Source organism: Corvus kubaryi, unplaced genomic scaffold, assembly GCF_017639235.1.
Source record: "Corvus kubaryi isolate FWS band 111438036 unplaced genomic scaffold, C.kubaryi_AGA036_p1.0 37398, whole genome shotgun sequence".
In the NCBI taxonomy this organism is placed as follows: domain Eukaryota; kingdom Metazoa; phylum Chordata; class Aves; order Passeriformes; family Corvidae; genus Corvus; species Corvus kubaryi.
This window is the reverse complement of record NW_024581137.1, coordinates 14,726,639-14,743,727: the sequence shown is the minus strand read 5'-3', so window position 1 is coordinate 14,743,727 and position 17,089 is coordinate 14,726,639. Positions and strand designations below refer to the sequence as shown.

The 17,089-nt window shown below is 42.2% G+C and overlaps 1 protein-coding gene and 1 long non-coding RNA gene across 8 annotated transcripts in view; both read left to right on the top strand.

The window, feature by feature from the left end:
• The first annotated feature begins 2,363 nt into the window (after positions 1-2,363).
• Positions 2,364-15,778, top strand: LOC121672009. Its single transcript, XR_006018719.1, has 2 exons — positions 2,364-2,478; positions 12,050-15,778. It is a non-coding gene; the product is annotated as an uncharacterized LOC121672009 (long non-coding RNA).
• A 1,071-nt stretch (positions 15,779-16,849) lies between these two features.
• The window catches only part of LOC121671525 (myosin VIIA and Rab interacting protein), a 207,428-nt gene continuing 207,188 nt past the window's right edge, over positions 16,850-17,089 (top strand). For 2 of the 7 annotated variants that reach the window (XM_042043403.1, XM_042043408.1), the window contains exon 1: positions 16,967-17,072. The gene's annotated coding sequence lies outside the window, so the exon portion shown is untranslated. Of the gene's footprint in view, positions 17,073-17,089 lie in introns of all 7 variants that reach the window. The other 5 variants (XM_042043407.1, XM_042043405.1, XM_042043402.1 and 2 more) reach the window with 5 other exon arrangements.

Here is a 17,089-nt window from a genome sequence, read left to right as displayed (position 1 = left end):
CTCCTCCGGAGGAGTGAAGGAAAGAACAGAAAATTTATAAAGGTGTTACTTGGGAGAGAGATAAAAGGAAAGTATATTCCTGCAGCAAAAATAAACTGCATTATAGATTAAAATGGGAATTTGTTGTCAAAATTTTAGGGAAAGTATGATCAGTAATATTTGGGTATTAAAAAGCCTGTGAGTAACACAAAGTTTATCAAGCAATAGTGCAAAGAGCCAAATATAGCTAGGAAAAAACATGATGTTGAAGGCATTTAAGCTAGGAGTTGTTGCTAGAAAGGGCTTCTGTTCTTAGTGCTTATGTAAATAAATAAATAACACTGGCTTCTGCTGATACTGGGTAATTTTTTTTTTCTTTTCCACATTCAATAAAGTACTGGCTTGTAATGTGCAATGCCACTATTTTTTCCTGAATAGTAAATGACTCTGAGCTTTGTTCCCAGCTGTTGTTTAAAGTTACCAGAGTTTGAAGGAATCCCTGCCCTGTTACAACAGAATTTGGAGCTTTCTGGTTCATTTTTTGTAGTCAGGGATGGGGGAAGCTTTCTGCTACAGTTAGTGCAAACACATCTTGAGTATATTTGTCCATGCCCTGAAAAGATTTACAGAAATAATAATTTTTTCTGCTCACTAATAATAGGAATAATTAATTTCCTATTTTCAATGTCATCTGCTGTTCTCCAGCACTCCAAGATGAGATTCCTTTTTAGGAACGAAGCAGGTGAGGGAACTTCCTTTGTTTCTTCTGGGACTGTGTGATGTGGAAAAGTAGAAAACATCTCTTCACACTTAAGACAGGTCAACTCCACCGATACCCTGGACTTATCCATGGGTAGGAATCAGGTCTGCTATGTGTGATACTTCACGAAAGTAATATAAACATCAGAAATCTGTTAAAACAAACTCAGATCTGGGGCTGGCTGTGGTGTGCAGGTAAGCAAACATCACTAAATTGGTGCAGGACTACCAAAGTCCCAGCAAAAATATTGCTGCTGGTCTCCCCAGTGCATGTGCTGGTGGGAGTATCTCACTAAACCAGTTCTTATTTTGTAGCCTAGGATCAAGGTCATGAAAACAAAATTCTTTTTACAGTATAATTCACTAGTGACTGAGAAGAATTACTGAGTCCAGTGTGTATTTTTAAAGTGAAGTTCCTGAGTGTATTTCACTTTTTTAGTATGCATTAGTTGAGTATTTGATAACTGGAGGGTTTTTAATTTTCCACTGATATATTCTCCCTGCAAAATAAGTGTTTAAATATAATGCTATTGAATTCCTATCACAAAAGTTGTCTCTGTCTTAATGCCAATAAGAAATTTAATTTGCCTCATACACCCTTCTACTAACCATGGTATAAACTTATTTAAATAAAGTGGATATCATCTCCTTAGAATTGCCAATGCCTTCTTCTTGGTAGGCAGAGCTGAGTAGATAAATTATTTTCAGCCGCCGTTAGAGGCAATAGGAAGAACTTTCAATTAATTGCAGCTGTCTTGGCAAATCTGATCTTTCGAGGCAAGCCAAGACTGTGCAATAGTCTCCATTAAAGCTGCTGCTGAGGAAAATTGCAGACAAAACTTATAAATTGGTTGTTAATTGTGTGCTTGATTGGTTAAACTGTTTGTGATGTTGTGCACAGTCCCTATTATTTTACAGAGGGAGACAAAAAACACAAGACTTGTGTTCATTATAGTAGTTTACAGGAAGCTTAGAAGGATGACTTGGAAGGGGAAAAGCCCAGCCAAATTGTAACAAATCTCTGCTGTGTTTCCAGTTCTTGATCTGTCATGCATATATCAAAACGATTTGCAGTAACTGATGTGTCAATTTTTCTACTGCAAATATGTCAGGAAACTGTGTAAGTGATAAAGACAAAAGGCATATGATTTTTTTTTGCAGTGTTGGATTTCTGGATTAGATAATGATCCCAAACCATGAAATACTAGTATTTTTACCTAGCAGTGTGTCTTGTCATCCTAGTTAAACATATATAGTAAATCATGTGGTGACCCTACCAGCATTCAGAGTGTCTACAGAAGCTGCATGTGGGGGAAAGAAACTCTTAGTCCATCTTTTTGTACCCTTTGCAGCACATCTATTTTTAAAACCTCACAGAGGATTTTGTCCCCATCCTCTTCAGAGCACATACACTTCAGCACTGCTTGTCACTTTTATTTTCCTCTGACTAGAGAAACTTGTAGAGGGAATTCAAGAAGTATGCAGACAGCCGACATGACATGAGCACAGTCAGGGTCTGATGGCAAGCAGCTTTAAGCCATGCTTGGAAATGGGATCAGTTTTTTTTCCTCCTCCCCCAGATTGCTTTTTTTTTTCTTTTGGTTTTTTTTTTTTAAAGACTGCAATTCTGCTCAGCATTGTGTTAGGAAAAAATCAAGATGTCCTGGAGAAAGCCAAGAGAAAAGAAGCAGAAGCACACTGAAACTGCTGAGAAGATGAGGTCAGGTCCAGCCCGGTGAGGTATGAAGGGTCTGGCCCACAAAGGGTGGCTTTGGGACAGCAACAGCTCTGCAGCCCAAGTGCACAGTGAGGAATAACAGAGCTGATCCACTGCTTGGTGCCTGTGCAGATGCCATTGAACCCCATGGTGGAATAGGAGTAGCACCCAACTGAGCTGCCAGGCTGCGATGTGCAGTGCAAACAGGGGTTTATTTGGGGTGAGCTACTGAATGATGGCCACAAATTAATTGGGTGAGAAGATGTGGGTCCTTCCAGCCATCAAAAATCACAGAGGGTATTAAACTGGTGGGGTTAAATGTCTATAATCGTATGGAGAGAAATGAGCAATTGGCAGCCAAGCAGGAAGCCCTGGACACATTTTATTGTGTACCAGGGATGTTTCTCTGTACCTGTTAGAGCAATGCACACAATTCCTGCTCCCCTCGTTTAGCAGCTTGTGGCTCCTTACTCCCATAGACACCCTGAGCATGTCTCTCCCTGGTCACAGAGCATCCCTTCCCTGGGCACAGCCAGCTCTAGGTGACAATTCCTTTTTCTTCTCACAGCTGGCTCCTGATCAGATCGGCTGTGTGTGCATGCACCCAGGGCAGGGGGTGTTTTTGCTCATAATCGCTGTGCAGGTGGTGCCCAGTTGCTCTGTTTAAGCACTGTGGGGAATAACACGGGCACAGCCATCAGCTCTACCAGTGCTGGGAAACCAAAGCCTTTCCTGCCTGTTTGAGTGGGTAAAAAAGAATTTGGCACCCACTGCAATCCTCATCTCTCTTACCCTGTCTCATGGTAAAGCCACATCTTCTCCTTGCAGACTACTTCCTTTTCTGAAAAACTGCTTCATTTAGGGCGATTTGGGAGGAAGCAGTCCCTGCTCTTCGTGCTTTCTTGCTCATTCATTTCACCCTAACATGCAGAGATGGACAATGTGAGATCAAATGCATTCAAAGGAATGGGAAGCTGAATGTCTCCTTGTACAGCCTGGACAGTTTGTTAGGACATGATACTGCCTTGGTCAAACCACGGAATGAGAAAGAACACAGGGGTTTGTAATGCTTTTCAGGGAAACTCTGAATTTAGCTCAACCCAGCTAGCCTGGTTACATTTTATCATACACCTGGGAGGGCTGAGGCCAGGAGAATGTGGTGCCTGCACCCTCAAGATTAATTAATTATCGTTAATGCAAGAAGAGAACATTCAATTTAGGCGTGCAAGGCCTGGGCTATAAAATGCCCCAGCTCTTTAGTGCAGCACCAGTCTGTGCTTGCATTCTTTACTCTCCTAGAGGAAGGCTGCACACCCCAGTCTAGCTGCAGAGGGGCTCAGCCTCAGGTACCAAGGTCAGCAGGTTGTGATAGTCCTGAGTAGCTTCCCCTGAGTGGGAGCAGCCTAAGCTGGCTGGGGAGGGCAGATGAGGCTGGGTGGCTGCAGGACTCTGAGGTATGCAGGAATATATATCCCAGTGTGGGCTGACCTCTCTCACACCTGCCTCGGTATCAATGGAGTAACACAAGAATCTAATGTGGAGACAGGCATCATTTGTACCTTTGCTTGTTCTTGTATTTGTAGAGACCAGAAAGATCCACAAATGAGAATGTATGCAATATTGCCATTAAGATGTGCTCTGTAACTATCTAATTCTGCAGCGCATGGGTTGCTTCCAGAGTATTTCCTTTGCTTGACCACGTGGGTTTAGTATTAACTCCTTTTATTTTTTCCTGCCTCACATCTCCTGACTACCTTTCCAAATTGTGATTAGCTTTAAACACTTGCTTAGCCATCCTTGACACTGAGCAAGGCTTCTCTCTTCTATCTTAATAGTCTTTTCTCCTCTGACAGCAAGGTTATATAGTTTCTCACACTGTCAAGTATATGATCCTCTTCTCTGAACTCCTCAGCAAACATTTCATATTGCCATCAAGACTAATGGTGCTTACAAGCTGAGTTTTTTACATTTAATTTTAGTAATCGCCCTCTGTTTCTACACTCAAAGCTGCAAGCTGCCAAGCTGTGATGGGAGAAAAAAAACCCCATTAATTTTATAGGCCCTGAATAACTGGGTTCACTGGGGTTGTACCTGTGAAAGCAAAACAACCCGCAGTGCAGAAATTAATCTGGGCTCACCATGCAAAGAGCTGTATGATGCACCCAGACTTGGAAACTTCCCCTGTGTCTCTTCTCCCTCTCGTCCAATTGATTGTGCAAATGCAGTGAATTCCTGCTCCAGGAATAAAGACCTCAGCATCCTGGTGCTGTGATGTGGCTACTTGCTGTGCTGCAGCAGCTGCCTATTCTGGCCTCCAGAGAGTTCAGCCTTGAAGGAGAGCAGGGTTTGTTTCTGTGGCTGAAGGAACCTATTAACATAAGCCTTCGTCAGTGGAAAACAGTGAGGTAAAAACTTGCCAATGAGTCATGCTGAAAATCAATTTCCTCTGTAGTTTAAATCATAAGGAAGATGGATGTCCAGGGTATGCTGATCTGAGCATAATCCTTGCTGACACACTCCCTGCATTCCATGGGAATATGTGGTGGCCTAATCCAGAGAGTATGCAAGTGGACTTCAGTGTTGACACATTCACCTGTGTGCTGGCACTGTAGGTTAAAGAACACCTCTCAGGCCCAAAGATAAGCCAGGGACAGTGTGATTGGGTCCTTCTGGAAGGAGAACATGGGAAATGTGGTAGATGAAATTAGGGCGATATTGAGGAAAACGGGGAACCTGAACGTGTCAGAACTGTGATCAGGCTGTTATTCATTCTCTCATCAAGCTGACTGAAGTGCAATTTGCTGGATTAAAAAAATAATTTTTTGAAGGCATTTTTTGGCCCACCACATTCCTTGAGCTAGCTCACTATGTGAGTGCCCAAGGAGAGAAATCATGACTGAGGAGGAGCACAGTGGCAACGTCATTTGAATATAGCTTCGATGCAGACTGGCTTCTCTTGACTAAGGAATCCAGCCTCAGAGAATTTGGGCTATTCTTACCATTACAGTGTTTAAAATGGCTATTGTCCCACCTTTTCCCATTCATGTATTCCATTTTGCTTAACAAAGAGCAAACTTCAAACAGCAATTCGCTCTCATCACTTGAATGAGGTTCAAGGTGATGTATAAATCATGGCTTTGTGATTTATTCTCATGCTATCACATGACTATTCAAGCTCAAATCCCTACAGAGAGAAGGTATTTTAAGAAGAAATAGCATAAATGTGACCAGACCATTGAAGATGTCTGTTGTCCTTGTCCATGGACTACAGGGGCATGCGCTTCATGACTGCTGCAGAGAATGAACTCCAGGGGCATTGTGCTTTCTTTGCTGTGGTGCAAACACAAAGGTCAGATTTTAATACGAAAGGTCTTGATATTTCCCGTAGGGAAGATTCTGTTTCAGACCAGTAGAGGGAGAAAGCAGGCCAAAGACATAAATTAGTGCTTTTCGTGAAGATTTATTGGGGGGGGGGGGAAGTCTAATTTATCTCTATAGTTAGAGTGCAAGAACAGTTGTCTGGGTTGCTGCTGGGTTCTTTGCTGGTGCCCTTTATAATTCCATTCATTAAAAAGCTAACCAACATGTTATATTTTCCTGGCAGGGGAAAAAAATGACAATTTCATTTAAGAAGCAAAGTTATAGTAGTCAGTAGCTCAAAAATGCTATTTTGGCAAGGTAAAAAGAAACTATTTGCACCTATGAAACACTTGTTGCAACTCAAAAAAGTTAATCTTCTGGAAAGTGTATAAGGTGCAATATCCCAGAAGACCATTAAAGAATCTTTGAAACAATAAAACATAACAATAAGCAAAATAATAAATGTAGTCACAGATTTTGGGAAGTGATTGAAGTTATCACTCTCATTCATGATCGATTTGGTACAACACAGGCAGAGAGGGGTAGAATAACTTGCACATTCAGACCCTGCAAGACAAGGAACAGGCATTTAGGAGAACTACCAAAGTAATCACACCCAGAGAGTAATGAGGTTGTCTGAGACTCATCTTGTTGGTGCCACTGTTTCAAATGTAGGTACTCTGGTACAGATTCAGATATCACACTCCTCACACAGTCTATTCTCATTTCCTTGTAGAAATGGATGTGACTCTCATTTCCAATGGAGTGTATTCTCTCCTTCCCTTGGTGTCTGTAGGATGTGCTCCAAAGTGTCTAAGTCTTATTGCTTTTACTTTAAAATGCATATCATATCAAATATTAAGACAAATTTGAAGCAAGCAGCATGATTTTATAGCAGAATGCAGGTGGGTTTTTACTGTGTGTCTCTCTCTCAGCATTGGCTCCAAGGTAAGCAATACCTTTGGGAAGCTCTGTCCCCTGCCAAGGCCATAACAGGGGAGCTTCAGAGAAATACGCAGCCTTGATTTCTACCCCAGAGCCTCAGAGGACTTTTTATACACTGATTCTGGGTCATTACAGAACTGGAAGAGTGGAATGAGATGCTGTGCAACATGGTAATACCAGGGCTACATCGGGCTTCAGAGCTGCATTGCAGTGTCCTGATGTTGTTGGAAATTCTATAACAAGGCCAGAATATTGTTCACTGCTTTGGGGTGGAGTCTCTTAGTCAAAACGAGATCCTGTGATTCTTGAGGGGAATGGCGGGGAGGAATCCGACTTTGTTCCAAAACAATGGTATGACCTCTCCAAAAGTGGTGTGTGACACCTGTAAAATGAGAGTTTATTGCTGTTGAGAGCTCTTGGAAATGTTTTTAGGGATTTTTTTTCTTCCTATGCATCTTTAAAATTTTGTCTTTCCGGAGTTCAGCTTTTGGTGGGTGAACTGGTCTTAACCAGAACCTGGCTGCTTCACTGTTGCTTTTTTCTTGTATTGCTGAAACCACCCTTTCACATAACTTTTACTTGAAAAAATAAATTTAAGTAGTAATCCTGCAAAGTAAGACACAAGTTATGTCCCAACATGATCACACAAGGGAACTTGGAAAGGTGTGAGTTTATTTTCTGCCTATGGGAATCACTGACTGTAGTCTCTCTCATCACTTGTTATTACAGCACCATCTCTCATAACACACCAGGCACTGTGTAAGCAGAGATGGAAAAATTGCAGATTATGTGAATTTTATCTGTTCATCTAGTGACTTTAAAGGAACACTGAATGAGTCTGGAAAGACAACTCATGTGTGTATCCATACACAAGGACTATTTTGGTTGAGATGCCATATTAGCCACAACCTACTGGGAAAAGATTTTAAAAGTTTTAGCAGATTCCCTGAAATCTACAGACCTTGTTTAATCTGAATGGCAGGATCTGTGTTAGTTAATGTTCCAGTGAAGATAAGGAGGATAGATTCCCCCATTAACAACTGAACACAGTCCACTGAGGTACCTAATTTGTACTTCATTTATAGTTTCTGTTTTGCCTTTCCCTGAGTTCCCGAGATGTGATGTACCAGCTTCCATGAGCACATGTATCTGGTCCCCTAAAATTTTCTCAATAAGTAGGAATAAGTGTTGAGCTGACCTAGAGCTGACCACCAAAGCTGGTGCCTCATGTCCTGCTCTCGAACTGCACTTGGTCAACAGACTGAAGGAATTTAATTATTCATGCATCTGGTAAAACCCTATGTATTTCTGTCTTCTTATAAAGAATTCATCCTTATCCTCACCATTTTCTGTTCAGAGAACCTCACTTCACAGATAAAGCTGTGTTTGGGGGCTACAGGGAGCCTGAATTTTCTCTGTTTATCCATTTGCATTCCCTTTCACTTCTCCACTGGCAAAATATCCCCTTCCACCAACTGAAGAACCTTGATAATGCCTTTGAGAATGGAGTACTTTCAAATTGTTTGGTACTTCATATGGAGATTTTTTTAAATGTTTATGCATGTAGTAGAGGTAAGATTAAATTGCTAGAAAGGGCAATATAGCTGCAAGTGAAACAAATGAACCTCAGATGTAAAAGCTAAAGTCTTTCAGCAACACTGGCTTGACAATTTATTTGCTATTCTGTTTGAGGGTTTGGTTTGGGGTTTTTTTTGAAAGAATTATAGCTTGCAGTGGAGCTATTTGCATCAAGTGCATCGACAGGGTATTGAAAGTGTAACTGAATCTATTCACGTTAATGTCATTTAATATAGACCATCGAATGGTTTGGAAGTAATGAAGTCACATAATGCTTATGGTGTATGCTGGGTCACTACTAATAGCTGCTGTGGAAACCTTATTGTCTCTTCTACCACAGCAGTGCATAATTGTAGCAGGTTTGTTTTTTCAAGGATTACATTCCAGAGCATTTCAGAGAAAAACAGAAATTAATGACCTTCACCAAAAGTAGTTTCATTAAAGGAGAGCAAATTTCTCACTTTTCTGTGACAGGTGTGGTAATAGGAGTGAGGCTTCATTTCAGATGCCACCTCAGGACCACTCCAGCTTTGCTGCTCAGGCACAAGGAGATGAAGCTACAGAACCAGGAGCACTTGAAATAGAATGTGCTGAAATCTCTAGTAAGAGCTATGGGCCATCTGCTGTTCCAGAAATCAAGCCGTCAAGCAGTGATGGCTGTAAAAGTTTAATTGCACATTGATGGAGGCTGGCTCTAAATGGGTTTGCATACAGGGAGGATCCAAACAATGCCAACTTGTTACAGGGAGCATGGTAGCACATGGGCAGCACACTGGTACCAACCTACCAACACCTGGAAAACTCACCTGCCCTGGAAGGCTGTTGATGGCCATGATCTGCCTAGGTGTATTTAAAGAAAATAAACATTGGTCTGCAGCTTTATATTTCAGTTAGGGTCTAATGCTTGCCCAGCTGGGCAACCAGCCTTCTAGCCATCCCAAGTCCTGCTGTGAGGGCCACAGGCATCTTTCCTGACACAGAGATTCTAGTCAGCAAAGAGCCAGTACATCAGAATAATTCCTCATAAGAATGACCACAAGAAAAAACTAAGGACTTTCAAAGTGAATGTCAAAGGGTTTTTTTAATCAAAAAGGTTGTTGGATTAAGGCTTGGCTGCAGAGCTTTCTGTTCCTGGTATCACAGATGGCCTGGGCACAATAAGACTAACTATTCTCTGTGCTAGACCCTATTTCAGTAAAAATTATCTATAATTGTTTTAATGACTTCGTTAATGATTCACAGATATCTTATATGCACTATTTACTCATCAGTCTTCATTACCCCACGGCCTACAGCAGAGATGCCACCGAGAAGAGCAACAATAATTGGTACTCATAGGAAAATGAACAGTTTGAGCTGTGCAATTAGAGACTGGTCTCTCCCCTTAAATACTTAATTAATAGATGTGGGTATTCTGCATTTTAAAATTCTAGTGGTTGTATTTTTATACATTCACCAGGAACTTGCATAAGGAAATGAAGCTTAGTGTATAAATATTTGTCTGGATTGACACACCCTATTGGTCTGAGAGCTGAGAGTTACAGAGCCGAGCAGGGAAAGAGGATGTATGTCATCTGGGCCTGGGTCTGCTGGAGGGCTGGCATATGCCAATTTGCAAACTGGAAAGGTAATTCTCATAGGAATAATAAAAATGAGACATTCCTGAAGTCTAGGTCTTGTTTGGGCAGAGGGCAAGGAGTTAAGGAATAAGCCTTGCAGGGCTGATGCTGGTCTTGCAGAAGAGGAGTACATCCGTGCAGTGCCTGCAGCCCTCTGCAAGGACAATGCAAGGTGAAGTGACACGGTCCTGTCAGACACAATACCTTTAAAACAAGATGGAAAAGTAAAACGGCTTATCTGAGGTCCCAAGGCAGATCTAGAAAAAAGAAACTTGGTTGTATTTGGGACAATCCTTGGAGGATTTGGTTTGAATAAAACCACACAGTCATTTCTGCAGCTTGTGACAGATATAATCCTTCTCCAGTACATCCCATGCTCTTTTGGGGGTAAATTAAATAAGAAGAATTTTACTTTGTGTGTGAGAAAACACCAAGGAACAAACTGATTATAGAAAATCCAGGGAGAGGAATTAAAGTGTTCATGGGATAAGCTCTTTGAAACAAGCACAATGTATTTTCTATGCGCTTGTATGGAACAAGCTCAAGGGGTACTGAGCATAATCAAGGCATGTGAGAGGTTGTGCAAGAATATGTCAAACAGTAACATGATTAGATGTGCCAGCATCCAACACATCTACTTTCACAATACTTTGACTCAGTCCTTTTCTGGAATGGTGCACTGGCAGGCAACTTTCTTTTAATTGCTTTGACTGTTGCTGATTTGTCTCTAAGCTTTGGGTTTGGGAACAGAGAAACTACCTTTCTGAAAGAGTCATCATGGAAATAGCTTCTTCTTGGTAATTTTTATTTTAATGTCCATCTCTGCTAGATGTATCATGGAGAAAAGATTTTCAGAATATCTGTTACTACTGCTCCTGGGTAAACCTTACCTGTCAGTGTATCCAACTAATATGGCTCAGAAACATTTATGAACTAGCCTGTGTCATTTGCAAAGAGCCTGCTTCACTGTCACCAGGCATTTTTGCTGTTCACAACATCCATTTTTTCCTCAGCCATGTGCTACTGATTTTGAACAGATGAATACCACAGAAGAAGGGACTTCGATGTAAGATGGCTGCATAAAAGTTTATACTGTGCACAAAATTGTACTGATTTCCATCTGATGCTCTAACGGGAAGGGGAAAAAAGTGAGCAAACTTTTTCTCTTTGAAAAGATGAATTTTCTCTTTGACTCAGAAGTGGTTAAATCCTATATCCCCAAATGATTGGTTGGAAAATTCTGCTGATCTGGTTTTGTTTACCTTATTTCCATGCAGAAATTGCTGTCAGGATTAGGGTTTCTTTCAAAAAAAAGAAAAAAAATTTCTGAATACTACTTTATTCAGGATGTACTAAAATATAAGAAGTTAATATAAAGTATTTTAATTTTGACTAATCCTCCTTAAAGAAATTCACTGGTTTTGTACTGCCTAGGATTTTTAAGACTCTGTTCATGAGGATTTGTTACATTATTGCTGTGGGTTTGCTTGTAAAATATAAGCATAGAATTATATAATGTATACTCTATGCATCTGAGGATAGTTCTTCTGTATAGAGTTATATTAAGGCACAGAAAAGCATTTAACACTGTCACCTTCATTTATCAGCTTTAGCCCAAGGCAGCTGGGTTGATGACAAGATCGATTTTAATAATTTCAAATAATGGAAAGCATCAATTTATTTGAATAATAGGTATTTTTATGAAAACAACCTTCTAGAGTGTATTCTTGTAGTCTGGCTCTAGGTATCAGAGGTGTTAAGTAAAATAAAAAATTCCTGATAGTGCTAGAGAATTGAAGCAATGAAATCAAAAGAGAGCTGCAGGCGTAATAGTTTTAGATGGGTTTGTTTTAAACCCAAAATTTCACAGCCATCTGTTGATTCTGGTACAAAGAAATCAAATGAAGCTGAAAGAAAATACCACTAAACACAAGAGATCAAGAGCTAAACCAACACTCGCCTGTTTGTTCAGTGGTTGAATCTGTGAAGTCAAATCCGCCTTAACATGAGCATTTTCCTGTTTAGTTGGAGACTTGCACAGTTTTTCTTATTCCTCCCCTGGGCAACACTGAGCTTTTTCTCATTTTTTTAGTTTGTGAAGAAGAGAGTGGAGCTGAGCCATACTAAAGATGCTGCCACATCCTCAGTGCCACTTTGCACAGGACAAAAATGCAGCTCTACAGAAAAGCTTTGGTGGACATATTCCTCCGGCTGCTGCTCGTCCTCGGATTGGTGACTAAGGAGGAGTTATTGCATGAAAGGTGGGGCTAAGTGGAGAAAAAGACTGATGTAAAAAATAAACAAATAAACAAAAAGCCACCCCCTGAGGATGAAAGGCACTTGTTGCATGTGTTTCAGCCACTGTCACAAAATGAAGTCCATTCTTTGGGGAAATTGAAGAAGTCACCACACCTTTTTAAGAATTTTCTTTTTACTTGTGGAAATGTAGGGCCTTAATCTTGTCCTCACCCATATGTGTTTGGTAGCAATTATAAGGGAAGAGCACTGAGTCTTCGTTTCGTTGCATGCAGCTTCTTCCACAGACACCTTCAAGCTTGCATTTACGCACCCTGAATGAATGAGGAAATCTGCAGTAACAGCAATACAGCAGCATCGTATTCTCTTCTGCAGCTTATTCCCATTCTGATTATTCCCATTCTTTCCAATAATTGTGGAAAGAATTTCCCTTACTATTTTCCCTTACTTATTATGTATCATATGTTTTTTCTCTACCATCTCTCTTACTAACTCATATTCCTGTTGTTGCCTTTTCATTGACCACAAAACCACAACCACAACAACAACAAAAAAGCCCCTCCTTTCTCTCCCGGCACGGATCATAAATTGTTTTTTCTGCATTAGTTACAATTTGTCTGCAACTGTTTTCATTCCAGTTGTGAGAGTTTGGTAAGTTTGTGTCTTTTCAAAGTGTTAGCTTCCCTGAGTTCTGCGGCTGATAGTTAAATACCACAACTCCCTCAAGCTGTCTCCTTTACTAGTGTAGGTATGTAACCTTAATTTTCTCTTCTCTCAGCTTTCCTCTTTCTCTTTTCACACTTAGCATTTGTCAGAGCTCCTCCATGCGCTGTGAGGCTTGTGGGGTAGGGAGCATGGCTGTTGAAATCTCCAAAAAAAAGTTGTGGCAAACTGCAAAAGCAAATTTTATGCCCTGCCACCTAAATACTGTTAAAAATGTGTCCATTCTTTTCACTTCTTTCTCTTCTTACTCATTTTCTTATGGCCTATGAATAACTTCACTATTTTAACTTATTTATTATAATACTCCATGTTTTGCATAGACATTTTGTAAAATTATTTATATTTATGAAGTTCTTTAAGACCCTAAGATAAAAAGGTTACAATGACTTCCAAGTTATTACCATCAAATTATTGTTAACTACATTTTGTGAAAATACTCTGAGGTCTTAAGAGATCAACTGAAAGCAAGAGAGACTTAATTACTTATTACTGTCTTCATTTGCTGCCCTGACATACCAGTAGGCTGAAATAAATTCATAATTGGTCCCTGTGGCTAACACAGCAGCTGGTGGCTTTTCAGCAGGTACTGTCCACATTTGCATCTCCAATTTCCTTACTAAAAAACCCTACTTTAATTGAGAAGGTTAGGACACTCGGAAAGCAAACTTCACAAAGTCCTCCTGGAGTGGTCTGTGATTGTCAATGAATAATCCAGCATGACTGTGTGCATTGGCTAACATCATTTTTCTGCATCCCCCCCATGTATCCTCTGAGGGAATACTAAACCAGCACAAATCTTATTTTCTCAAAAGCCAATGTATTTGAAGGTTTTGCAACAATCGTCTGCTGTACAAGAAATGGCCAGAACTCCTGATCATATGAACTCCAAAAATCTTCTATGGCTAGCAGCCCCATTCCATGGATGCTGAGGGCAGCGGGAAGTTCTTTGTAGAGTGGGACCTCCTGCCCTGAACTCTTGCTGTAAGGCTAAGGCAGGGTCCCACAGGTCCTGACATCAGCCTGTCCTGACCTCCTTAGACCAGTACAGCCAGCTGGTTACAGAGCACAGCTTAGGGACAGCCTGAAGAGTCACCTGTTGGTCACTGCAGCCTTGTAGCCACACATTATGGCATCACTGGATTTAGTGCTGAGCATTCCAAGGAATACGAGCCTCCTTATTTCAGTCTACATTTGGAGGCCTTTTTTCTTTATGGAAAAAGGCTGTATTGTGACAAGAGAAACTCACCACCAAGAAAACACATTATTTTCTTGTCCTGCACCCCTTTATTACCAGATCTGCCTCTCATTTTTTACAAGAATTTTCCCATGCTGCTGCTTAATCAGCACCATATGGCAAGATGGTTGGTGTTTCTACAGATGTGTTCCCCGGGTCTGACTTCATTTTTGCTTCTCTCCACACTGAGGTTATTATCACTGAAAGATTGCATGGTCTGTAGTGTAGCCTAACCATGGTGAACATAAGGAAAACTAGGAATTTCAGAGCTATAAGATGTGAGACAAGCATGCAGGCCAGTCCCCCTTCCCTGATGACTGCTCACTCTTGCCAGTATCCCTTGCACCTCTCAGTGCCCTGCTCCTCTCTGCAGCTGCCAGGCACTGGGTGGGAAGGTGCTTGGGCATGTGTTGCTTGTGGGGTAAAAATTCCCATGCCACCACTTGGAACTTGTCTTTGACTGGATACTTTATCTTCCTTAGACTTCTGTTTATTCTGCACACTTATTCAGATACTTATTTTAATTAATCAGTGGCTATGTCTCATGTGATTCCAGTGAAAGCCTGGCATATCTCAGTTTCCCCATCTATCTCTTATGATCTGGCCTATAGGGGTGAAAAAGATTTTATGCAGGTTTGAAGTTCTTATTTTAGTTTGGTTTTTTATTGTGAATAGCATCCATCAAAAATACTTGCTACAGACATAAAGAGAAGTCGATTTCTTTCCAAATGAGACACCAAAAACCTGTAGATGAGGACCAATAGGTCATCCAACAAGTAGGGTAGAGATACAGCCAAACAGAGAAGTCCAGCACAGTATCCACAAGATGATTACAGGATTTCTTCACTTATGCATTGTTCCCTTTCCCCTCTTCTAGTTCTCTAGAAGTTAATGGCTGGCTTAGCTGTGCAGTAGATGAATACCTTCCCCATGGAGTACTGTTGCAGTAAAAACATGAAAATGTAAACATGTAAAAATATACTGATTTACATGTAAACATGTGAAAACATATTGATTACTTCGCTGGTGTGGAATGAAAGAGTCTCAAGTCCAATGCTTTACCTCCAGTGGAGTAGAATGCGAAGTATTACCTAGAAAGGGAAAAACTCCCTGTGTACCTAGTTGCACAATGTTGAGGCAAGGGCATGACATTACTCTTGCACTCAGTATTAGCTTAGTAGCTTGAGTGTGAGGAGCAGGATGTCAAACAGTTTTATCTGTTTGACCTCATGGTTGTATAATCATAAGCACTATAGAATTATCGGTGTTGGTGGCTGACTTTAAAACATTATTCTTCCAGTGTTTCAGCTGAAAGTGTAAGACTCGAGAGTGGTTTCTATCCAAATGTTTTTTCAATTATTAGAAGTGCTCAGTGTGTTATCAATTACTCTTTTAATGCAGGCAATATGTGACCTATCGGTTGAGTCAATCCCTGATTTGTTGCCATGTCATGTTGCTCTTGAAAAAATGTTACTGCTGAAAATAACTGGTTCCTTTTCTTGTTTTCATTTAAAGAAGTAAAAAGTTTCTTCTGTTTGGGAAACATCAAGACATGTATTTACCTATAGATGTGTTTGGGAAATACAAAATGATGTTTGATGCAGAGTACTTCCTAAAGTTGTTTTTGTTTGTTTGTTTTTTGTATGCACATTTAAAATGAATGTGATGTTTGCCTCACAGAGTGGCACCCGTTTTACTAACACAGGCAAGTGTAGGTTAGCATAGAAGTAAACGTTTGCTAAACCAGTTTATTTGTAATACCGTGAAATTAATGTAAACAAAAATACTCTCCTAGAAAATATTTTCTTTGAAAACCTGCCAAGATTTATTGAATTCATCTGTCTTGACAGAGCACTTCAGCTGAGATCAAATAAACCCATACCTTGCAGTGAACAGCTGCAGCTATTTTAAAATGAAGTTAAGCAAGCATGGAAAAAGAAAAAAAAAACGGGAACGACAAATAACACCAGGGGGAAAGTAATTAGCCTAATACAATACAATCTGCAGTGATTCAGGACATAAAAAAGCGCTTCCACGTTACAGCGGTGACTCACTGATGAGCTAAACGACTGACCAGGCCGCACCTTCCTTATGACTACCCGATGCGCCGCATCCATATGGCTGGAATTCTCGCCTGTTCCCAACAACCGGCCTCTCTTTTCCTTTGCTAGACACCCGCCACGGGCGGCCCGCACCACGGCGGGGCCCAGACAGGCACCGCCTGGCAGCACCTGTGCCTCTCCCGGCCAGCTGGGGCTTAAGTGGCGCACGGGCCGCAGGTGTCCCCCCGTCCAGCTGGCGTGCCAGCGGCGGGCGGCCCGGGGGCACACACCGCGGCGGCGGGAGCCCGCTCCTTGCCTGTCGGGGGCGCAGCTTTAGGGATGGATGCACACTGGGGCGCGGGCGGGGGGAACGCGGAGGTGCGCGCAACTCCCGCCCCTGCCGGGCGCGCCGCCCCCGCCCCCCGCCCGTCCCCTTCCCGGCGATTGGCGGCAGCGCCCGAGCAGGTGCCGGTGCGCGGCGGGAGCTGCCGCCGCCGGCACCGCAGCAGCACTCGGTGGCGCGTCCGGCGGGGTGGGGAGGGCTGAAGGCGGTGGCGACGACAGCGCCAGCAGCAGCAGCAGCAGTGGCAGCAGCAGTGGCGGCAGAAGCGCCAGCAGCAGCAGCAGCAGGAGGAGACAGCTGCTCTCGCCTTGCGCCGGCCGGTGCGGAGCGGGACCGGGGCACCTGTGCCCGGCGGCTCCGCGTAGGTTGTGCCCGGGGGCCGGCGCCGGGCGGCCGCAGACCCCTCCGTGCATGAGCGACGGGGCGCAGCCGCCGGCGGTGGCTCTGCCCGTGCCCCGAGCGCGGGGCACTTCCTGCCTGCCTGCCATTGTGGTGCAGCCCTCGCACTTGGCCGGGGGTGAGTACGGCCGGGGG